We start from the raw sequence: 24,658 nt of genomic DNA, 5'->3' as shown, positions 1-24,658 counted from the left end.
ATTTTATGTCGTATCTGCATTCTCCAGTTGCTAAATGTGTTGCTTAATTTGCTTGTATTTTAGTTATTTGGACCATTTTTTTTCTAAATGTGTTGTCAAAGTATTGAATATGTTTTTGCATCTGGTCTTTGATTACCTGTTCTTAATTTGCAGTACATTGATTTCTCTTGGCCACTGTAGGATCATTCGGCAGAGCAAGGTTCATTGTTTCTGGAATGCTGTGAGTATCAGAGGGAAAATTAGTTTAACCTCAATTGTATTGTGGTGAATAACTCAAAACCTCTGCACATTGACAAAAAAAACTATCTGTACAGCTAAATATGCCTGGTTGTAAATTAGATTTTTTTTTTTTTTTTTAATTTTGGTAAATCGACCTTTTAATTTTAAAGCTATGTCACTGTTTTGTATTTGCCAGTTGTATCTGTTTGTTGAATTGTGTCTCGTGCATTTTTTCGCAAGTATCTGTAATATTTTATGACAGAAAACTAAACTAGTGCACATATATCAAAACTTACTGGTAAAAAAACAGAGAAAACAGTATTTAATTAAAGAGACAATTATGATGAAGTGTCTAAATAACAACAGTGAACAGCAGAAAGCCAGTCATGCTTGAGGTCCAGCAGGACACTTGATTCTACACAAGGACATCCTAAGGGCACTGCGACAGCCAAAGCGCACACACACACACACACACACACACACACACACACACACACACACACACACACACACACACACACACACACACACACACACACACGTATACACAACATACACGCAATGATGGTCGGAACCTTAAGACCTCGGAGAAGCTAAACCATCCTCATTTCAGCATTATGTTGGTGCCAACTGTCAGAGGTGCCTCTTGTTGTTCCATAATGATGATCAAGCGCTTCAATCCACGAGGCTTTTCTCTTTTTTTGCTCTGCCAGGAGCCCTGTTTGCCAAATGATAAAAGGCTTTTTATGACCCTACTTTTCTCTACCTATATGTATTGTTTGACATATGTTGTCCCCTATATTTCCCTGACCCCTCCTTGAACCCAACAAGTCCATTTAATGCAGCGGATAAATGGCGGGGAGCGGGTTTCTGCTCTGGGACCTCCTGGCACTCGGCTCGGTGCTGAAAGAACACTTATCCCCACTCACCCACATCAAATTCATTTTCTGGCATTGACGCGGAGCAGCACCGTGGTCAGATCATTTCGAGTCAAGGTAAACTGCCAATAGTACATGCCATGAAACAAGATGAAACATGAAATATGTTGGCACACGATGAGCAGTGTGTGTCCTTTGCAATCTTCCCCCAACTTCCTCTCATTTTCTCTCAATCTCAGTCTTGAGCTTTTGTGGCGCCATAACCCCTGAAAGGCAATTACCATGACAACAGCAGTCAGGATTTGCACCACAGTAATTAGTGTGGTTTAAGAAAAAAAAAGGAAGGAATTATTCTTTTTTGTCTGAGAACTGATATGACACACATCAGAGTGTAAGGTGCAGCCCTGGGGATGAACCTGTGGGTAGAAACGGGGAAGTGAAAAATATCTGAGCTCTAGTAGCACACAAAGAGACAAGCAGAAAGCTAGCTGTATCAGGTCAGTATATTAAGATGTCCATTAATCACTAAGATACAGTGGAACCAAGGAATTGAGGAGCCCATCTCTGTGAAAGTGATGTCATGCTCGTGTGTGCAGTAAAAGATTATGGTGGAAAAAGGGACTGCTCCTAGCTTAAACAGGGCTTAAAAAAAAAAAAAAAAACCCATAAAACATCATCTGATGAAGAGATGCTTTTCTTCAAGTATGTAAACAGTGGCTATGGCCCTTGATTCATCAGTGGAGAGAGAAAGTGGGAGGGCCATTTTTTTTTCTCATCCTTTTTGAAATTCCAAGTGTAGTGCATCCTGAATCTCATTGCCCTGGATAGCAGCTTGTTGGAGGTGTGTGCAGGCTCACCTCCAGCCTTGCTCAGCCGCTTTAATAGATGTGTTTGTTGCTAAGTGGCAGTTGTAATGGGATGCTTGTTTGCCTTGCTCGGTGCACTTTCATCCTTCACTGTAGTGCTAATGTCATGCAGTAATTTGTCTCACGGCTGCAGAGCTTTCTGGTAGGCGAAGAAAACAACGATGCAGGCATACACATCTGAATGTATGTTGTACATGTGAGTCGAATATTTTTACTCGTTTGCCACCAATGGAGGGTTGAATGAGCCATATCTCTTTCTGCCTAAACCCACTGTTTCGTGCTGCCTTTGTGCAGAAACAGTGCAGGTTGTACTGATGGAGAAAGGTGAAGGGTCCCCTGTGGGCTGCAGTTCAGCACTGAACCGCCATATATGCTGCAGTGCTCCATAAATAGAGGAGAGTGAGAGATGGGCAGAGGTGGAGAGAAGGGTAAAGATAGCACCAGGTCTCATCCCACACACTCAGACTGTCACTGGTCTCACTGAATCATCCAATCATGGATAATCTTCATTGCCAGCCTCCAAAGAAAAAGTCCCTGCTGCTCTCTCACAAACACTCCATGTGTTAATTCCAATTCAGAGGCCCTTTAGTTAGTGCTATTTGCAGTGCATCATTTATGTGTCTGAGTATCTTGAGAATCTTGGCCTCTACGCAGCATGACCCGAGGTCAGCCTGTGGTGTCATGAAATATTCAGCATCTCTCAAAGCAGAATCAGGCTTCTTTAAGTTTTGGTTTGATGGGAAGTGAAATACTCTTTGTTACAGCAGCATTAAAGACTTGTTCCACTAGTTCCTATTGTCAGATGCTGCTGCCATGCTGGTGCAGTCACTGCGGCAATGTGTGTGTATGGTGGAATCACTCCATGCTGCCTGTAAGTGACATTTAATTTAATTAGACATAATCATCTGATGGTGCATTGTTGTTAGTCGCAGCCACGACCTGGATATGTGAATTTGCGTAGAGAAATCTCGAGTATTATATAAGCCGTAACCTTGTTTGTTCAGGAGATGTGCCTTTTGTTCTCATGTAATAAGTATCCTGATCTCAGGGGAGATGTATTTAGTGTATTTGCACATGACTTTTATCATGCCAAACAAATACAATTGAAGGTCATGCAATGTCAAGGAGGCAGCGTGATGACCAAAACATTCATTTAGCTCAGAATGTAAATGTAAACGCTGATTCAAAATTATTTCTTTAAGATTGTTTTAAACTCTGCATTGAAGTTAAAATGTTGCCTCACCTTCTATCATCTATTTCCTTTCTAACCTGTATAATTACTGTTTTAGGCTACAGTGGAAATGGCTTCACCACTATTTCTGTTTTTTCTATCTCTTTGTTTTACATGTGCTGGTTTGAAATGTAGCCGGTCACAAAGCCTAAGTGGATTACATGCTGTGTTTTGTTAACTGGGCAGTGCGAGAGTCCTCACAGAGGATCCTCAGGAGGCTCTAATTTCATGTCAAAATGGGACGCAGCTGTCAGAAACAGAAACCAGACTTTGTCAACAAATGTATTTTAACTTCTAAAGTAAGTCACACCAATGGGCACTAAACTTACAATTATCCGATGTATTTACCATTAGACAAAATGGTAAATACATTGGCTAATTGGCTTGAAAAGCTCACTTTAAGTTTGTGTCACATCGGTAACAAAAGAAAAAAAAATGCTAAAGTAATAATAGATGACAGTTTTGGGAAAATAATTTAAACAAATTCTACAATGTGCTATGAAACCAAAACAATGAGCTAAATGAGGCTAAAAGGGTCTGTAGAGTTGATGATAAGTCTTGTCTGATGTGTAGGTTTCACATTTATACATAGTTATTTAATTCATAGTAAATATATAGAGATATCAATTGTTGAAGCTTTAAGGGCAAACACCAGTGAGAAGTTTACTCTTAGATACATCCTTGGTTTTGTGTCTTTATTTACGGTGATGTGTTGCATGGCAGTGAATCAGCGCAGAAGGCCTACCTGCCCATTCACTCCACAAGGCACTACCATTCTTTTTACATGAAGCAGACTCCATATCTGAAGTTCACTTGGTGCCACATTCAAATGGAAACTTATTTCCATGCCGGGGCAGGCGAGGCAAGGTCACAGCCCACTGTGATAATTAATTTTGGCAGCAGTGGGTTGTATTACGTTTGAATGTGCCATCCCTCAGGGCTCACATGTGTGGTCAGATACTCCAAGACAACGACACAGTTTGCAGCCCAGGGCTAAAGCAGCAACATGATGCCGCATCACAAGAGGCGGAAAGACCACAGACAGGCTCAATCTGCAGCCTCAGTATAAGTGGTTTGGTTGTGCCTCTGCACAGAGCTGAATAGATAGCAGAAGAGGAATGAATTTTCCAGGGTGGCCCCAGTAACAGTAAAAAATGTCAAGGTACAGCTTGACTTGGTGGTTTGCATGATAATATTATAAAGAATTTCTAAAGAGCTGGAGTTCATTTTCTCTCTAAAGTTGTGAATTCATCATCATGAAGTAAGTATGGGATGAACTCCTGGATGTGCGCCCAAGGGCATGAGCCAGGATCCAGCGAGAGGGAAGTGTAATCTGCCAGCACTGACACTGAGCACTGACCCACGACCAAGGGCTGATAGGATACAATTTCAATCGACAGGCTCAGTCATTGGTAGGTACGGACCTGAAGCAGTTCAGGTCATATTTCTCTGGCCTTCATTAATTGGTATTTTGACTACAGTCCTCTCTCTTGTGGTGGACCACCCGTCCACCCACATGAAGTCCTTGAAGTGTGACATTGCAATTACACTCACTGTGACACATGGGAGAAAATCCCAGTCTGCTAATAGAGATCTGGCCGGCCTCTCCCCCCCCTCTGCACTGAAAGGAAAAAGGAATTTTCAATAACATGGCCATTTATAGCTGCTACCACATGGCAGAGTGAAGCAGAGAGCAGAAGGAGAACTACTTTACACTACTGATGGTTGTATGAATGCTAATGGTTTGGCAATCAATACATTATTACAGTACCCCTGGTAAATAGAATTATGATCTGGAAACACTATATTCAGTAAATGATCACATGATTGATGTATTTAAGTACTAAAGCAGCACATTACGGCTTGACCGTATATTCAGTACAAAGAAAAGGTCAGTGAAATGGAAAGAAAATAATTGGGCTAGGTCAATAATCCTGGTGTAACATCGTATTTGTCAATGTTGATGTCGAGCCTGTTTTTAACCAATAGCATTATTCATTAATTGGCAAGTGTCTCATTTGCATCAGACAGGAGCCTCTGTGATTGCCTGTAATGAAAACACACTTCTTCTGCTATCAGCAAAATGAATGCCGAGCAGCTTAATGCAAATACCATTGCCATTATTCAAATATGACGCCGACATATATACAGTGGAACTAGCTGTAATACAGTGCAGACATATTAATTATATACAGACTATATTATGTGTGAGGAATAAAAAAGAATTATATATATGTAAATATATGTATATATATATATATATATATATATTTATGTATATATACAGATTTATTTGCATGAGCAAGTTTATGTAGAGCACAATTTTACAGTCATATAGTCTGTATATGTGTGTGTGTGCGTGTGTGTGTATGTGTGAAGTCTCCATAAAAATAAGATTTTGGCTTGGAGGCACAACTTGAGTTGCATGACTAATAATATTTAATGACTGAAAAGAACCCCTCTTATGCAAACTCGGAATAATTAATTATTTTTTAATTAAGAATGGTACTGCAGTGCACATACATGAAGGAAGTCTCTCATAATTTATCTGTACTGTCCAACTAGTATGGCCTCTTACTCTCGTCATAATGTCTCCGACGGCGAAATGCGTTGTGCGGTGAGACAGTCAGTCTGAACTTTGACATTCAGTATCTACAGTAGATGAATTCAAAAGTCTGCCAATGCTTCCAGTGGGTTTTACTGGGCTGATTTACAAACCATGTTATTTTACAAATGTTCAGGTGGGTGCAAATACATGGTTATGACATGAACTGTGTGTCTTTTCTTAGCTATCAGATATATCTACAGTAAAGATCAGTTTAACTGTATTGATTCATTGGCTTGTCCAGACCCCCCCCTCCCCACCACCACCACTTTCTGGGGTTACCAACAGGATAAATTTTCTTGTCAACTTCCCTCTGCTTTTGTGCATTGACGAGACAGATGGAACACAGAGCCAATGTGAAGGCACAGGTCTGCACGTCATTCAAGACTCCACACGTCATGTGGAAGGTCATTAAACGCTAAAAGTGAGCCAGCGCCACAGAGTGGCAGGGACAGAAGGTTAGCCAAACATCAATAACAGAAAAACATCTCAATGACTGAACACTGAAGCCGGAACTGAGTGGAATTAAGCAGCCGAGTCGTCAACAGGATTGGCACAGCCATAAATGAGAATGAAACTGGGATTAGGCTTTCAGGTCAAGATGTTTGTTGGGTTTTAACTACCAAAACATTAATGTTATGTTAATTTTATGCTTAGTTATGGCAAGCAAATGGTTACACTTTTCATTTTGTTCAGACTCACAAAAAATGACAAAACTCACAAAAATGTTTTTACTGACCTTTTATAGCTTTCTTTCGGATATGTCATGGCTCACATCACGCAGAGATGAGTTGAAGGTCTCTGATCTGATATTCTAGGGGCGATGAATGAGGGTTGAAGTGCTCTTGAGCAAAGCACATTTCACATCACTGCTCTATCTTAGCTGCTAAACCAGCCTTCCTTGGATAAATGGCAAACTGCATTTACCGTGTATAGCGCTTTTGGCGAAAATGCTCATCCAATCTGCCTTTCATTCACCCAAAAACCAATTTAGACACTGATATTCGCGAGTTACCAAGCCAGTGACTTAACCACTTAACCACAGGAACATTTTGGGGATTAAGCTTCTTGCTTCGACTTCATCCTATTGACAAAAGGAGCCAGGGAACACCAACCCGCTGATCAGTGGATGACTTACTCTACCCCTTGAATCACAGCCGCCCTTTTGGGCTTAATAACTAACACATTAATCCGCTATGTTGCACATCATTCTTTACTTCTAGTTGATATGAGCCATTACCAACAACTTTAATACAAAAATGCAAATGACAGATGGTTTTTATCCATTTCTGTGAAACCCTAGAGCATCTGATTGGAAAAAAACTTATTCAAACATCGGTGTTTAAATAATTGATAAAGGCCTGAGAAACATGAGAGCTCTCTAGAGTGTGTCTTGCAGAGGTAAATCAGGGGCGCCAAACACTATAGTCAAGTTTCCAACCACAATTCGTCATTTTCACAAATTTCTGTTTTTTTCATTCAGGTTTTTTCTAATGCACAAATTGAAAATGCATATAAAAACACATGGGAATGCACTTTATTAGGGAATAACTTCAACATGCACTCATTCTTGCTGATCAAGGATTTAAGATTCAATATGTTGAATGTCTCACTTACAGATGAAAACAATATTTAAAAAACCTGTAACAAGCAACATCTGTGTCTGCTTTTACTTTATCTGTTTGTTAGGAAGATGCTGTATTATCTGAGTGAAAAGATTTAAATCCACATTTGCATGGGTTTTCTATGCCATTCTGTGTTTTTACTTTACACTACTTGTCACAACAAATAAAACACACAAGTGGACCTATGGGCCCCCCGTTCATCAGGCATTGACGATCTCTCAATACACTCTCATCCCACACATTTTTCCTTTCCTTTTTCCTCAGAGGAGTCATTCCCTCCTGCATCTTGTAAGCTCTTTTTTTCCTGAGAAGGGGCATAAGGGGGACCCCATTTCTCTCCACCTCCTTATCCCTAAATCCAAGCTGGTTTCCATGAGAAACTGGGAGGAATGTGTTTCATTAACATTCTTTGTGGAATGCATATGCACTTCTTGTTCATCAAATCTAAAGCAGCCCACAGCCTCCCTAATCGAAAGCAGCCCATGACGCCTTTTAAGTGGGGCTCAAGTGTCTTCTAAGAAGCAGCATGTCCATATGAATGCCACAAATGACCACATGTTTGAGGGTGTTGATCCACAACCAGTTTCGTGTGATCCCCTAGCTAGAAAGAAAGGATACAAATTTTGGCAAGATTATGGGACAGAAATTATTTGGACGTGTGCTGTGCTATCAGCCTTTTAGGGATGATTTACTGATCATGTGTCAAGATCAAACCTCAGCTGTAACTTTTGTCATCTTTTTTCGGTGTTGTTTTCCCTCACTGTCAAATCTTGTTCGCTTTTCGATGTTTTAACCCTGCTCATTGCCAAACCAGAGCCAGGGGGCCCTGTTGTCATTTAGAGCAGCGAGGGAGCTCAGAGGTCATGAGGACCTCAACACTGAAGTGACCTCTGGGGTAACATGGATAGAATCGGGGCACACACATACACGCGCGTACACACACACATACGCGGCGTACACACACACATACATGCGAGTACACACACACACAGAAGCATAAAGGAAAAGGGGGTCTCATACAGCTGTCTGTCTGATGTTCTGAGAAGTGACATGCAGTTCAACAAACATGGATCCGTCAGTGATGGAAGAAGGATGAAGCCCTTATAGTGGTTGATTTTTACCCCAAATCCAAGTGGCTCGTGGGAAATTTCTGCAGTGTGATAGATGTAGTCATGTCTTGTTACTAGGTTGTTCTTTTTATCTATGATGTGGTATCCTTTTGAAGAATTTCTTTGACTTTTTTCAGAGTATGAGGATTTACATTTAAAGGGGCGGTTCATCCAAAGTGCAGAAATCACACTGTATTTTATGGCTCAACCTTAGTGTCTGGCCATGAAGATACTGTAGTTGTGGTTCTATATGTCAAGGATTTGAGATATCTGGAACCAATAATATAAGAAGCACAAATAAAATCCCATTCACCTTCACTGATTTGGACAGAAATCGGACAAGTGGATATCTCAAAGCTTGCACACATAATACTATCCACACGCCTAGGTACCACCAGAGGTAAGTAGAAAAATGGCTTTTGACTTATACATATACGCGGTCAGTATTCGAGGAGTTGCTGTGACTCAGCTGGCTGCTGACACAGTGACTGGAAAGCACTTGGATGCAGGAAACACAAAGCAGATCAAAACAAGCTCTTTGTTGATCTGTGTGGTCTCTTTGTGGAGTTGTGGAGGCAGCATGGAGTGAGGGGGAGGCCGCCGTGTTACACCTCCCCGAGAATCAGACAGAAAGTCATTGATTTTCCTGTGACATCCCCCCCCCACACACGCACGCACACACAAAAAACACACCCCTTCAGAGTCAGATGGCTGGCGTGGTGAACATGCACACCATCTAACATACAAACACGCTCCTCAAACCCGGAGCCCCACCCCCCACCTCAGCCCCGCGACCACCCCCTCATCTCCCTGTCTTTCCCTGGCTGCCTCTCTCTCTCGCTCCCCCTGTCTCATTTATGCCTTTGCAGAGCAGCTGCTGCCCAGAGAACTGAGGGAGCAGCACTCACATCTGAGCACATTAGTCACCAGATGTCACCTTTTGCTGCCAGCCCATCGAACATCCAGGCAGACAATGCCCCATGCATTCTGAACATCTGACTTACGACGTCTCCTACAAAGGGGGCTGGGTGGCGCTCTGCACTCCAACAGCCACGGCCGGGGGGAGCTCCAAGCCACATCGACAGTGACACCTAGAGCTTGTCCGCACACACTTGAAGTGGAAAGCTACTCTTGAGCATTAATATCAAAGACCGCCTTTAGTTACACAAGCTGATGAGGGATGAGATCTCTCTGTAGAATGGATAAAAGTGAGAGGATTTTACACCAAAACTGCAACTTTTTATCTTCCCCAAACATTTTATTCAGAAGTGTGGAGAGAATTTTGAGTGTTTACCTGTTTTTCTGTATCCTAAATATGTCTGAGCTGCTCAGAGATCTGAGTTGTGTGGTGAGATGCTTTCTGACAACCCTGATGTTGCCTTCGACACCTGCAACAGATCTGCTGCTGTCACCTTGAGGGTATCAAATCTCTGTTCAGACTGAGAGACGGCAGCCCGGCGCGCTCCGCGGTACAGACATAAGGAGACAGTTTGCATGTATTTGCCAAGTAGAAGCTCTCACTCAGAGAAGTAAACAGTGGTAGGAGCACACACACACAGCAAAAAAAAAATAAATAAAAAATAAAAAAATAAGCCCAGAGGCACAAAATGTAGGAACTGCAGAATTCCATCAACTGGCACATGTACTTTTTTAACCCTCAGGTTGATATGAAAGTTTTCTATTTCAAATATGCATCTCTTTCAGTCGGTTACACTCACACTCTTAAATAATTCATGGCAGTCTGAGAGCTAATGTCACACTTATATGACTTTAGTGATGATAAAAACTATATATATATATTTTTTTCTCACTCAATAGTTAAAAAGACTGTTTTAAAAGAGTGGTACCCAACGTGGAGACCCTCCAAGGGTCGCAGGATAAATTTGAAGGGTCATGAGATGATTTTTTTTTTCTTTGTTTGTTTTTAGTAAAAGACAATTTTGATTTATTACAACTTTGTAACTTTGGTAATCATTCCTATCGGTAAAAATAACATTGTAAATTAACTGTTGAGGTCTGGGAATGTAGCAACATCAAGAGAAAAGAAATCCAATGAGAAAGAAACACAAGCAGTGAGATGATTTTACAGGTTTTAAACAAATCCCCATGGTAGCTAAACTTATTTGGATATTTAAAAAAATATGGACGGTAAAACAATTTCCCAAACTGTCTGTAAACATCTATGACATTTTACAGACCAACATCAGGGTTCAACTTTGACCTACCTTACTTTCGTGGTTGCACGCGCACAGTTTTCCCAGCCGAGTATCCTCAAGAGTTAAGTCCATTCTGGATGATTCTTCACCTCATAATTTAGGTCCCATGCCAACATTCAGCGGTGTTTAGCAAGCCCAACATTCAAGCAACTTTTGCCTTTTCATCAACTGAAAACAAATTCTTTCCCCGACCTTAACCAATTGTTTTAGTTGTCTAGTCCTAACATACCTTAACCATATCTTATTTGCCCCAACCTTAACAATACCATAATTGCCATGTGCCATTACCTTTGGATGTAAACAAAATGCTGTGGAGAGTAATCAGGGGTTTTGCTGATTTTGTCATTCTTGTCTGTTGATAAGGTTGGTTTTTCCTGTGTAATGGGAGATTATTAACAACATTTCAGGTGTGTTCACTTTTGGTTTTACCTTCACATAAAATTGTTTAGATAATCTACCTGTAGTGTTTATGCTTATTTACTGCTTATTTAAAATTCCAGTTGCTCATTTTTGCCCCATTTAGCAAAGTCATCATTTTGGCAGATTTCAGCAATTACAATATTATAATGACTGATAAAAGTGAAGGCCAAAATTATGAAAGTGAGACCTGAGTTGTAATAAACTGCTTTTATCCTTTAATTAAAAGGAATTTACGGGTTTTAAGACAGCCTGCCGCCTGCCACAGAAATTCTTGTGTGCTGATTTTAAAGCATCATTTTAATGAACCCGTGCTATATATGTTCTGCAGTGTACGATACGCATAGTTGACCAAGGCCTCATCTACATGTATGAACAAACTGTCTTTGCATTTTAAGACACACATGACTGTTTTGCATATGACAGTCACAAATCCACAGATCAATGCCCTGAATCGGACAAAACAACAATTTAAGTGCTCTTTCACTCCCATTGTTTATCCTTGTAATGCCTTATCAGTAACGTGATGCTCCCGCCTCCATCTACCCTGCCTCTCTCTACTTCCTTCTCTCCATATATTAAACGATGGGTGGCACTTTCCCCTCACAGTGCTATCTGCTACGTTGAGTCACCTCCAGACACATTAGCATATTTATCATCAGCTTTGCAGACTTCAAAGTCAGTGCTTGCTGAGATGGGGAAGCGCCACCAGGAAGCAGACACAGATTGCAAAGCACTAGGTGTTCCCCAGGGATCAAAAATCCATTTAGGTAAGGGGAAGGGGGAGGCTATAAGCAGAATTCAATTCATTTATTTGCAGTGGTGATGATGTCTTTAGCAGTGACTTTAAATATTTGCTCAGTGCTAACCACAGCTTTCACCACAGTTTTGTGATGTTAACAGCTAATGCTGGAGGGAGCACTGAAGATTTTTTTTTAGAGTTTTACTGGATGTGTAAAGGAGGATGCTATCAAGAAGATTATTTACATGCCACACAACATAACATACATCAACAAATCAAACAGAATGTAACCCATTTACATAAAATATATCCTAATGCAAATCAACACCCTAAATGTGTACTTTTGTGCTTCAGTTGCCTGATAAATCCTCTAATCTGTACATCCGTGATGCCAGTAAAGAGGATAAACAGTAGGCTACAATAAATCTTCTGTAAACAACATCAGTCTTATATGCACTTTGTCCACCCATGAAAGCAACGAGGGTCAGACTGCATTTGTCCTCTCCGAGTGCACAGTTGATAGACAGCTTGTCCCAGTGTGTGGCTGGTGGAACCACCACTCAGGTTAAAGAGAGGTCAGTGAGCAATGGGTTTCCCACTGCATTACTGTACATGACAAGTCTCACTGTTAAGTCATTTTAAATAAGGATTACAGTGAAAATTGGAAATAATAGAACCTCTTTAATGAAAAATATAGCTACTTTTGTATAAGCAGACATTTACTAAACTGAGGGTTAGGTTTAGGGAATAAAAAGGTCTGGATGAAAATGTCTTCATGAAGATAAAAAACTAATTTCTGAACTTACAGTTCAACTCTCCAAACACCTCAGTTGGCCACAGACCCCAATTTAAATATTTTTCCCTCTGACATTTAATTTATGCTAATAAAGCCAAAGTGCACACCTTTCAGGAGTCATACCTGATCAAATTTTCAGATCCACAATGCATATTGCCATATCTATGTAATGCGATAACACTGTGCCATGATACATTGTTTCACGCCAGCGTTAAAATGTCGAAATTTAGCGGCAACATCAGTTCATTTCTGTAGAATTGTGACGATCATTAGACTCACTCAGGGGGGCAAAGTAGAAGAGTTCAACATATGTGAACTTCGACACGTGAAATTGACCAACAGCAAACTGACTTGACAGTGCTGACCTTTGAGAGAATGGAAGGTCGGTGATTCCGAAATCGAGAAAACTATCGGACCTTATTAGCTGGGCTGTGCCCTCCACTTTTACTGAAACCTGCTATGAGGAGGAAACACTGCTCCACAAAATAGACATGGTCTTTTAGACTTGTAGGACTGGAGTCGATGGTACAAATGTGTCTCTCAAATAAACTGTGTGAACATAGCAAGACGTTAGTTCAGAGAGCACCCCCCCCCACCCCCCTTTAATAACTCTATAATAAAAAACCAGACAATACTCACGCTGACTGACTTTATTGAATGGTATGACGTACAGTACAGAGAAAAGAGAAAGAGGCCCTGACAGCTTTTGTGACTGATTAGTGCTAGCATGTTAGCTGTTAACTGGCAAACTACAGTAGTTGACAAGCTAGCCCTTCGAGTAGTCCATATTTAAGCAAATTTCTTGTTGACGCACATAATTTCACCGCACCACTTCTCTGGTGTGATTGGATCTTAACTACAACCTCTGCATGTCATCTCACCCATGGATACCCAGAATAATGATGTAGTCAACATTGATGCTGTTTTTGTCTATTTATCACATGACACTTGTAGCTCAAGGTTTGCTTTTGTTTTGATCTTGTTTAATTTGCACCGACACTTCCTGTGAACCAAAACCGCGTGAAATGCATTCGCTTTTCTCACATATTCTCTCTTGATTTTTAAACATACATGCTCTGCTAATAATGTGATTTGAATCATTAATACGCTACATTGTAGGCACCCATTATAATTGGAAAATTAGTTACAGCACAGTGTCTAACAGCTTCCTACAACACTAATGCCAGCCCTCTCTCTGTGTCATCTAAACCCTATGCTAATGAAGCCTGGGCCCACAACATTCAGGAGGTTGAATATCAATTTAATCAGGCCCTCCCTGCAGGGGCTTTCAGAGAGAAATGACAGCCAAAGTGCATTAGTAATTCTACTGCTGTCACTTCTCATAGCTGCTTACCTTGCAAACAAACTGCTCTAATGGCACCTGCCTGCTGGGCAATTTAGGCACTGTAGAGGCAACAGAACATGAAATGGACTGAAGACCACTGACCTAAATAGGAGAGGGCCAATTCTAAACAAGGAGTGGCTGTTGTATTGTCAGACAGGAAAACACGTGGGAAATGTGTGTGAACAATTAACAGACTTTTCTGTAAGTGTATCTTCACCTCCAAGACGGCGTTTTTAATAGAAATGTGAGATAAGTAGCAACAGCTACATCAATCAAAAACCCTTCTTCGCAAAAAGCCTCTTGATATGAAATTCTTGTCAATTTGTTTGTCATCAAAAGTGTTTTATCCTCATATCCTCACAGTCTGATTAATATCTACAGATAACAGGCACAAATAAATACTTTAATACGCAAATGAATAGATAAAAGGAAGACTTCATTACTTCCACTCATACAATTGAATTGCTTTGATATAATCCCCTATTATTCCTCAAGGGGATGGGGGAGGGAGAGAGCATGATGGGATTGGTGGTAATGTGTGTATGCATACTGCATGTGTGTGTGTGTGTGTGCGTGTGTGAGTGTTGGGGGTGGCATGGCACATTTCAGTGTCAGCCTCTGTGCATCAGCATAGGGGAGAAATATGTCATTTCTCACTACACCCAGTGTAGAAGCCCATGTTTTCATTCACTCTGTGTCATCATAACACACTGCTGCTACTCGGTGTGTCAGCCTTAAGAGCTGATTCGAACATGATGACTGGTGAACTAGTGCCACCTGTTATTAATAATCAAATACTGACTGACTGATCTACTGCAAGCGTTATATTTTGTATTGTTTGAATCTGAAATTAATCTATCATGCTGTTTTTTCTTTCTGTTGTACAGTGTCTCTCCTGGACTGCAGTGCCAGTCCCCTCCTCTATCTGACTGCTTTGCTCAATATGCTGTGGCCAGATGCCTCTTAGTAGCCAGGCCCCTTCACATCAATATGTCAGGTCAATAGTGTTGGGTGGTATTGAATGTGTCAGAGAAAAGAACTTCACTCGGGGAGGTGGAGTAGTGATGGCGGGGAAGACGGCATCCCGGTCTCCTCCAGGCGAGTGATCCATTCCAAGACTGCAGAAACCAACGACAAATCGAGGCCTGGACCAGCTTGACAGGAGAGAGTACGAATTTGTCAAGAGTATAGACGAGTCAAGAGGTGGCAAAAGATCTATAGAGTGACACTGTGAAAAATGCTACTTGTAGGTCTGCTTATAAAAGCACCTTTTAAGCCTCAAATGTCAAAAACTTCTGAAAAAGACCCTGTTGCAAAAAGCGCATCCAAAACATGACTTTCCATTACATGACACTGCACATGATGCACCACAAAACTTCCATTCCCGCTGCCACACAATAGCAGACAGACTTTGTACCCTGGAGCAGGCCTTTGCACATGCACTCATAAAGACGTGATGTTATATGTTGTTTTCTGGTCTTTAACATGGCAGAGACACGGCCGGGAGTTCTCTCAAAGGCATTATGTAAACCCATAATGAGGAGCAGCCTGGCGTGATTAGTATTGTCTTGGGCACATATTAAATCCTGATCGGATGACACAGAGCAAGACTAAACATTTCCCATCCAGTCATGGCGACTGCTCATTTAACCGTGGCAGATACTGAGGCAAAGGGGCATTTGTTTGAGCACCACGGATGGTTTCACCCCCCTTAAGTATGCATGAATATTTGAGGTGCTGCATGTAGTCAATGAGACTACCTGATGGTCTGTTTAACCAAGGCCAGCTGCTTTTTCAGTAGACTCCCTCTCGTCTTTAACTACTACAGCGCCCCAGTGGGAGTCCCCTTGAACACAGTTGATTCATAGTCATCTATCTCATAGCCGAGGGCTGGGTAATCACAGCCAGAGAATCGAATCTACCACACTCCTGTTCCACCATGAAGAGGAGTCTGTAATGAAATAACCCTCCTCTCTGCCTTAATTGTCTTTGTGGCCAATGGCATATAGAATCAGGGGTTGGGTTGTTGTTTTTTTCATTGGTGGAATTAAGGAAAATGATTTAATTAGAGCATTTATTATCAAGCTTCTGCTAAATTAAGTCAAAGATGTGCAGGCTTGATATTGTCGATGCATGAGCTGGCAGTTTCACTAAGACCAGTTAGTGCCAATAACATAAGTTGAACCCAGGAAAGCCTTCCAAGAAATATGTTGAACGTGCATCTTTAAAGGCTCAGTTCACCCAAATTACATGAACACATATTTTCTCCCTTACTTGTTTTGGTGTCTCGATATGCACATGGTTTCAATTTTAGGTGCAGAGATTTTGAGAGATATACGCATATGAATTATCTGTCACCATCAAAATAAAACAGAGCTGAAGGATTTTAAAAAACTCATCAGCTGTGTGATGAGGTTTTGAACAAACTTGGTTACACTGAATAGTCCACACACATCACTGTCAACAATTTTCATAAATACTACATCTTTAGTAGAAACTAGCTCCTATGAAAACTCTTCAAAGCGAGGCTAAGGAGAAAAATATGTCTTTTTGCAATTTTGGTGAACTGACGGTTTACTGAAAATAACCCCTAAAAAACAAAACAAAACAAAATTATAGGAGAGAAAGGAGAGGTGTGCATTAATACACACAGATGCACTCAACAAACACACACTTTCACACAGCTCTGATCACTCCGATTGTGCAGTATGCAAATGTTTTGCCATCAACTCGGCCTAGCGGAGAATGACAGGAACATTTGATGCAGCGCCGCTTTTTAGTGGAGTCCCTGCAGAAAGCTATTTTCACAGGATGTTATGTATGCATTTTTCAGACAGATTGCTGCAGGAGACAGCAGCTCAGGAGGGGAGCAAACACGACTGGAATGAAACACATGCCACAGTCTGCTGAGTGAAGCCAACCACAATGCAGGCCGCAAAGAAAGCCACATTCATCTCACAGTTTTGCAGAACCAAAATAACATGTTCATAAATCTTTGAAATCTTTGCATAAAGCTAACCCAGGACTCATGAAATGAAATTCTAAAACTGAGACATTTCATTATCATAAGGATCATCTCATTTAGGTATTCCATGACTATTTGGTCACGCAAATGAACATGGAATATTTTTTCTTTTACATTATTCAACCAATTATACAGCAGGCACTACTATGCATCTTTGACTCCCTAATCTGCTACTGCAGTTTATTTGCATAATATAAATGTGAAACCATTACAGTGAGTGAGTTTCATGCTATCCCACACGAAATTATACAGTAAGACATCTTCACAAAACAACAGTAATATTCGCCGTGTACCATTTTATCCTGCACGGTAGAAGAAACAGCTTCTAGCTGTGCTGATCGACATTAGAGTCTGAACTGCATATAAGAATAGCGTAAACACATAAGCAAAAAAAATCACATTTACTTTATTGATATTGTACAATACTCTCCTCATCAGCTCCCTGCTTTCTCGGTATAATCTGACAATTTCCAAGTCTCACATATCATTATTAGCCTATATTATGAAACAAGATAGGACAGTAAAGGAAGAAAATAACTCTTAACATACTGAACAATTTTTACTTTCTTCATTTAAAGCAGAGATCTACCTGTTTCAATATAACGTGGTCATTTTTAATAAACCTTTATTTACACAGGGCAGGTTGGCTGAGCATACATGCTCTTTTACAGCAATGCCCTTTAATAATAACAATAAAATAACAAATAAGAAAATAGCAAGAACAGACAGTCAATAATGGAAGAGACCAGTAGGAGTCCACATGCATATAACTGTTCTATGGAGGTGAGTATGCAAGAAATAAAGTAACGCAACTCAAACTTGATCACAAAGCAACCTATTTTTTCTTAAACAGATTAAAAAAAACTGAATTTTTACCAAAGGGATCATTTTTAAAGCCCCTGTATGCAGGATCTGAACATTTATGACACTGACACCTAGTGGTAGTAACAGAAAAGACACTTTGCCAGGACGCATTGCAGGCTGATACCCCTTTTATGGATCTCACCCAGGAACACCGTGAATGGAGGGCTGACAACAACACACACACACCACAAAAAATTGCTTTTGATTATGTTTCTATGATCAAAAGCTTAAAGAAATCAGAATACTTTGAAAGATTGTATAATTACACACAAATAATACAAGTAGGGGCTTTAACATCACAGTTAGGATGCGGCTTTAGTTCACTCCAGATTTCATTTAGTCAGCCATACTGAATTTTATGAATCATCATTTATAGCACATATATAGGCTAGGTCACTAAACCCCACCCATGAACAGCAACTGTCCAATCAATAAAGCATAAATCCAACCACTGTGTTGGTTCACTCCTTTGCCAGGACTCCAAAAACCTTCAGCATAACCAGGAACTGGACAAATTACCCTACAACAGCTGCATTCTGCCATGTCACATACCACCTCGAAATGCTTGTATATCCTTCTCCTATAATTATGCTGCCATTTATCTGTGGTGGATTAAAGGAGCAAAGATAGTGAGTACTTCAGGAAATATGTCTTCTTCCATGGCTTACTGCTTTCTCTCCCTGGAGAGGCCCAGACCCAACCCTGCCATCTGCTGGCTCCATCCAGGTGAACATAAACTCATACCAGCAGATGACCCAAAAGCACCCTGTGTTCACTTCACTATGAAGAAAAGATTTCAAACATTCTCATCCCTCAGCAGCTCCTTTTTTTAGGAGCTTGATTATGGCTCAAAAAAAACCCATGACACTTGTATGAGCAATATCAAGTGCTCTTAAGAAATCTTGGCAAAAAAGGTTCATTTATGGAGGAAAGAGAGAGCAGGAGGGAAAAAGAGATTGTGTGTGGAGGAGAGAGAGAAACGTGGGGAGGGTCGTTGGAGGGGGTTTCAATACGTCTGAGAGGTGCCTCATTTTCCAGCACCATCTGTTCCTGGTTCTGTGAGCTGGAAGCCTCGTTTGTGTCAAACACCTCCCACACGCTCCGAGCAGCTAGACACCAGCAGCAAGGACTCCATCACCTGTTTCAAACAACTGCACAATGTGACCTGCTGCATCCGTTAACTACTAATCACACCGTGTTTGATGATGTTGTTAACCCGCTTCTTGAGAGGTTCCTTCCCTCAGGCGCCTTACCAAAGTTCTAACCAGCCCTGAGCCACTGCTAATCTGTGCTTTGGAGGTGGATGACAACGAAAAGGTTGATGGAGGGAGAGAGGAGGAGGACAAGCTCGGACCTGGAGGCTGGAGTCAGCCTTGCTTCCGCCCCAGGAGGACAGAGAGATAGAAGGAAGACAGAGGCGCACGAACAAGGCCATGCTCCTCCATTTCAATCAGCTGCTGCCGTCTCACATGGCAGCAGAGCATCCGGGGGGGAAGCGCCGTCATGAATCCTAATTGCTCCCTTTTCACCACATTGCAGGGTGTTTCTATGCAAATATGTCCAGAGAGGTATCTAGTTTATGCAAGGCCAACTGTATGAACTGAAATGTGAGCAGGAATCTCACTCAGACAAAAGCCTTGGTGGGGAGATGCTGGTATTATAATTCATCTGGATAAATTATTCATTTTGCACATGGCTCTCCTGAGTGCAGGACAGAGTGCGGTTTCACACACGTAGCTAATGTTTTGACATGTATGTATTCCACCACATCGATAGGCACTGGCCTCAAGTTAAGATATATGGCTTTAATAAGAGTGACGAAAATGCAAAATAATGAGATGTCTGGGAGGAGAGCGCAGGGGTGTCCACTGAGAAACAGAGAAAAAGGGAAGCACTATTTTTCAGCATGAGAACGCTGGTCTTTACAGATATCTCTCCTCCTACATATATACTGTTCTGTACACTCTCTGGAAAGGGAGTGTGAATTAGTAAAACTGTAACTGCGTGAATCTTTGAATTTGTTCACAGTCAACATGAGTGGCCAATGGGGAGCATTAAGTTTATTATTAATCACTATGTGTATTTCTATCTTACTCTTTGCTGCTTTAACAGCCCAATATGTACTTGGGGATCAATTCAAGTCATAGTAATTTTAAAACTGTCATGGTTATTTCTCTTACTTCAATAACTGCAACAGGGGGCTACATTTTTAACTTTCGCTGCCATGTCTGACACCTGATGAAGGATATTTGTCAGATCATAAACTCGGTGAACATGTTCGTTCTCACCACTTACAGATAGGACCAACCCTTTTTTGTTTTTTCAGTTGTTCTAGGTTGAGTGGGACCTTTTAGCTGCGGTGTTAGCCAAATTTGATTCTGGACACATCTTCTGGGCTTTCATTAAAGTTCTATATGCTGACCTCAAAGCAGCAGTTAATACTAAATGGTTTTATGTCACCCTTCTTCTCATTGTCAAGGGGAAAGAGGCAATGTTTTACCTTTTTCTCCACTTTTGCTTACATTTGCTCTGTCTCGATACAGTAGGTTCGAGCGCTGAATGTATTGCTTTCAAAGTCCAATACGGTCTGTTCATAAAACAAGTATAGGTGTCTTCCTGTAGTGTTGGGCGTGCATGTGTACACTTACATCCATTAAAACAGCTGGGTGAATAACACCACGAACAGGATGTGCTCACTGATGACCAACCAGAGCTCACAGATCAAATATTACTGCCTTGTGAATCCAACGGTATAGAACTCCATGCGCCGATCAATACAAGTTGTGAGAAGAATACAATGAAGCCCATCACCATCCCTGCCCTCACGACGTACATACACATACACATAAATGCAGTCTGACATGGGGCTCTTATTACAAGCCCTTCCGTCACAAATGACCATAATCTATGGCGTGCTCCCAATGGCTCTCCTGGGAAGCTCCGCTCATTTGATTTTTCATCTCATCTTCTTTCACTTTATTTCCAGTAATTCAAACCCACTAAATCCAAATATGAGGGGACACGGACCCATGCTGTTTTGACAAGTTAAATGACTACAGGCAATGATGTGCTTCCCTGTCAGTCTGTAAGCAGCACACGTCACCAGCCACCGCCTCGCTATGTGTTTAATGGAAATGTGTGTGTGTGTGTGTGTGTGTGTGTGTGCGTGCGCGCGCGCACATTCCTCCTTATTCCTGCCACCGCCCAACCCTCTGCAGCAGCTTTTTGAGGTGAAATTGAAATGGATTGTGTTGCTCAATATTTTATTGACATCAACTTCACAGAATGTTGCTACAGTGACACCAGGGATAATTATTTCACCACAGATTTCTTCCTCTCCGCATTTCTCTCCCTCTCTCTTTCTGCCTTCCTCCAAGCCCTTCCATTCCTGTAGAGAATTAGTTCTGCATAAATTACCCAGTGGAATATTGAATCAGTCTCCAGCCACCAAAGGCGAGTCTGTGTGGCTGATTACCAAGCAGTGTGCACAACATGCATGCAGGCACACACATATAGAGCGAGAGGGAGAGGGGCCTCTAAGCAAGGAGCTGACACCATTGCAGAAAACATGGTAAGAGGAGGAGGAGGAGGAGGTGGAGGTGGCACGCAGTGGGATCAGCCAATCTGTATATGGAGAGTCAAAGCTGTATTAGCCACCCTAGCTACACACTATCTGCTCATTACTTAGTCTTTAGCAGGGGCATGGTTTTAAAGGAGGGAGGAATCAATCAATTGTCATGGGTCAATGTTTTGCAGTCCCATTATGAACCTTGGGTGGCTCTGTAAATTAAGCGCAGTAATTACTCATGTTAATTACACAAAGATGGTGGTCACATTGATCTACAAATACATTTTGCATGTAAATGTCACGATGAGCAAACACTGGGTTGTACTTGAGTATTTAAAAGGACGCCCACGCTGATCAGATGAGGAAAGAAGAGAGGAGCACTCTCTCCACCCTGAGTGGTTTCTAATCATATATTTATACTGCAGTGCAGTGCTGAAAAGGTCAACTAACAGAAAAAATATTTTGATGATTGAGTAATTAAGTCATTTTTTTTTCATCATTTTTTTTCATTGTAAATTTCATACTTTTAGATTTTGAACTGTAGGTTGAACAAAACAAGCATGAACACATAATTTTGGACTCTAGGAACTTGTGATGGCCATATTTTTTTACCACCTTCTGGCTTAATAGACTAAATGATTAATCAATGAATTGAAAAATATCATCAGGACATTGCTGCAACGATTGAATATTCTTATCAATGAATCTCCAGATTTAGTGGAAATTGGCAAAGGGTATTAGCTGGTCATCACATACCCTGAGGGCTTCATTACATACAAGTGAGCAAAGGGGATTATTTTTTCTAGATTTTACTTAATTAATCACAGAGCAATTGCCTAAATCTAATACAGTATCGAACAGGGACAGTGACCAAATCCCTGGATCCCCAGTCCTGAGAGAAACCCAGTTTTCCTCGATCTGAACACTCATGTATTCAATTCCTCCACAGGGAGCACTGTCTGTGTGTGTAAAAGAGAGAGAGAGAGAGAGTGTGTGTGTCTGTTCATGATTGCACGATTAGCCCACTGTATATGATACAGTTTTGTGCACAGAGATACTCAAGAGGCACTTTAAGGGAAGATCACGGTGCTGCCTCTCATGCAGAAAAACATTGTTAAGAGCAGTCCCTCAGGTGTTTTCAAGGATCATTTCTTATGCTCTTCACATATATTTGAACAGACCGATACATCTGTACATCCTTGAGACATGTGTCCCCAGATGTAAAGATTTAGAGAGACCAAGCTCCTTCGGTATACGTTCCATCCTGAGAGCCCAGACCATGTTAAACACTGTATTAGAGGGGTTTAATTAAAGGCCTTCAAGGATCTAAGTGGCAGCAGAATTAGAAAATGGAAAATCAGATTCAGCCAGTCAATTTTCACCGTTGGAGGTTGTAAGTTGACAGAACAATTAATCAGCATAAGCATGTTGTGGAAGGAAATCCTCATCAGGAAGTCATCAGTCAGCAAGAGCACTTCCATGGCAATGCATCAAACAACACAGGTATAACAGCAGATTTGTTTAGTCTCTGCTATCGCTACATTTCCAGCTGCTGGAAAAATCTTTTGATGCCATCTAGAGGCCGGACTGCAGACTGTAGCAAATATAATGGATATGACCCACAGGCCTGCAGTGATGTCTTTGAGTGAGGACATATTCCTTAAGGTATTCCTTAAGGACCACTGAATAATATGAACTTGGATGTCATAGCAAAAAAAGGCCATATGCATATCAAAATTAATAGCAACAAACTTACTGTTATACACATTGCCACACATATCCATATGTTGTATCTGAGAATATCTGAGCCTCCTAGAGTACACACAATCACTGATCCTCACCTCAGACATAAACAACCCTCACAAAATCGAAACCTCCAGTTCGGAACAGTTTCTCTATTTTTGGGAAATGCACTTACTCGCTTTCTTGTCAAGAGTAAGATGTGCCTAAATTAGTAAGAAGACCGAAAACAAGGGCAAATAGTTTGCCTCAGTCTGTCCAAAACTCTCAAATATTTCACAAAAAACAACGATAAGACAATAGTCCAAAATTTGAATATAGATTATGAAGGAGTTTATTTTTTCTTCTTTCCTCTCCAATTAGTCCTTTCATGACCCCTATGACTTATCTTGTGACCCTTTGGAGGCAGCCTGACCCGTAGGTTGGGAACCAGTGGACTTTATATACCTAACTTTACACACTGTGTATATGTATATGTATGCTGCATAACTGTGCTTAAAATGGCTCCACATCGACCGGGTAAAACAGTAAGATTATGACGCATCAGACAGCATTTCAGTGAGAGGAGCCAGTTTTCTGAGGAGGTACTTTTACTTTTGATACTTTCATTGCATATAGCTATTAATAATTCTGTAATTTTTCTTAAATGCAGGGATTTTACTTGTAATGATGTATTTTTACATAATGATATTGATACTGTAACTCAAGTTACAGACCTGAACACCTTTACCACCACCGCAGACATAAGATTGGCATCAATCCTCTCATCGTTGGCGACTCATAAAAAAGTAAATACGCGAATTTCCCAGTATGTCAAAACTACTGCTTTAAGCAAGACAAGGTTGACAATACTTTTACACTTGAGTGCTAAATACATGAATAACTTACCATAAGAAGTTTTTGCTGGGATTATTTCAGTCATTTTTCGTTGAGAATGAGGGCAATTCACCTTTCCGGCCAAACTCCTTTGGAAATATTACAAATTTTAGCCGTTAGGTGTCAGCAGTCATTTCATACTGAGTGCTCTCGTGCTCCGCGACTTGTCTTTCTTGCTGTTGTTGTGCAGAGACCTGTGCTGCTTTCAGGTACTTTGTGTAAGCTCGAAAATTCTAAAAAGCCGGTCATTAATGTCGGTTCTCGTGGACTCACCTGCAGATTCAGCATACTCTCGGTTGTCTATAAATGGAAGAAACAGCAAAGAGACGACACGAAAAAAACAATCATTCATGGGCACTTATGTTATTGTTTGGCATTAATGTTACCTTAACATACTTACTTTTCGCCACAGATGTCACATGCCATTTGGTTAATGTTTTAAATATTTTATTAGTCAAAGATAAAGTCTTACCATCGCGGGGAGCCACCACACACCTTCCCTTCGTGCTCCCTAAAAGCCCCTTCCTGCCAACTCT

At 41.0% G+C, this 24,658-nt stretch overlaps 1 long non-coding RNA gene across 1 annotated transcript; it reads right to left on the bottom strand.

The window, feature by feature from the left end:
* Positions 1 to 24,142: 24,142 nt before the first annotated feature.
* On the bottom strand, positions 24,143 to 24,644 carry LOC120794607. The gene is made up of 3 exons (XR_005708142.1): positions 24,595 to 24,644; positions 24,396 to 24,422; positions 24,143 to 24,211 (listed from the first exon to the last, which is right to left on the bottom strand). It is a non-coding gene; the product is annotated as an uncharacterized LOC120794607 (long non-coding RNA).
* Positions 24,645 to 24,658: the final 14 nt, after the last annotated feature.

This window comes from Xiphias gladius, chromosome 9 (assembly GCF_016859285.1).
Source record: "Xiphias gladius isolate SHS-SW01 ecotype Sanya breed wild chromosome 9, ASM1685928v1, whole genome shotgun sequence".
Taxonomy (NCBI): domain Eukaryota; kingdom Metazoa; phylum Chordata; class Actinopteri; order Istiophoriformes; family Xiphiidae; genus Xiphias; species Xiphias gladius.
This window is presented reverse-complemented; position numbering and strand designations above follow the sequence as displayed.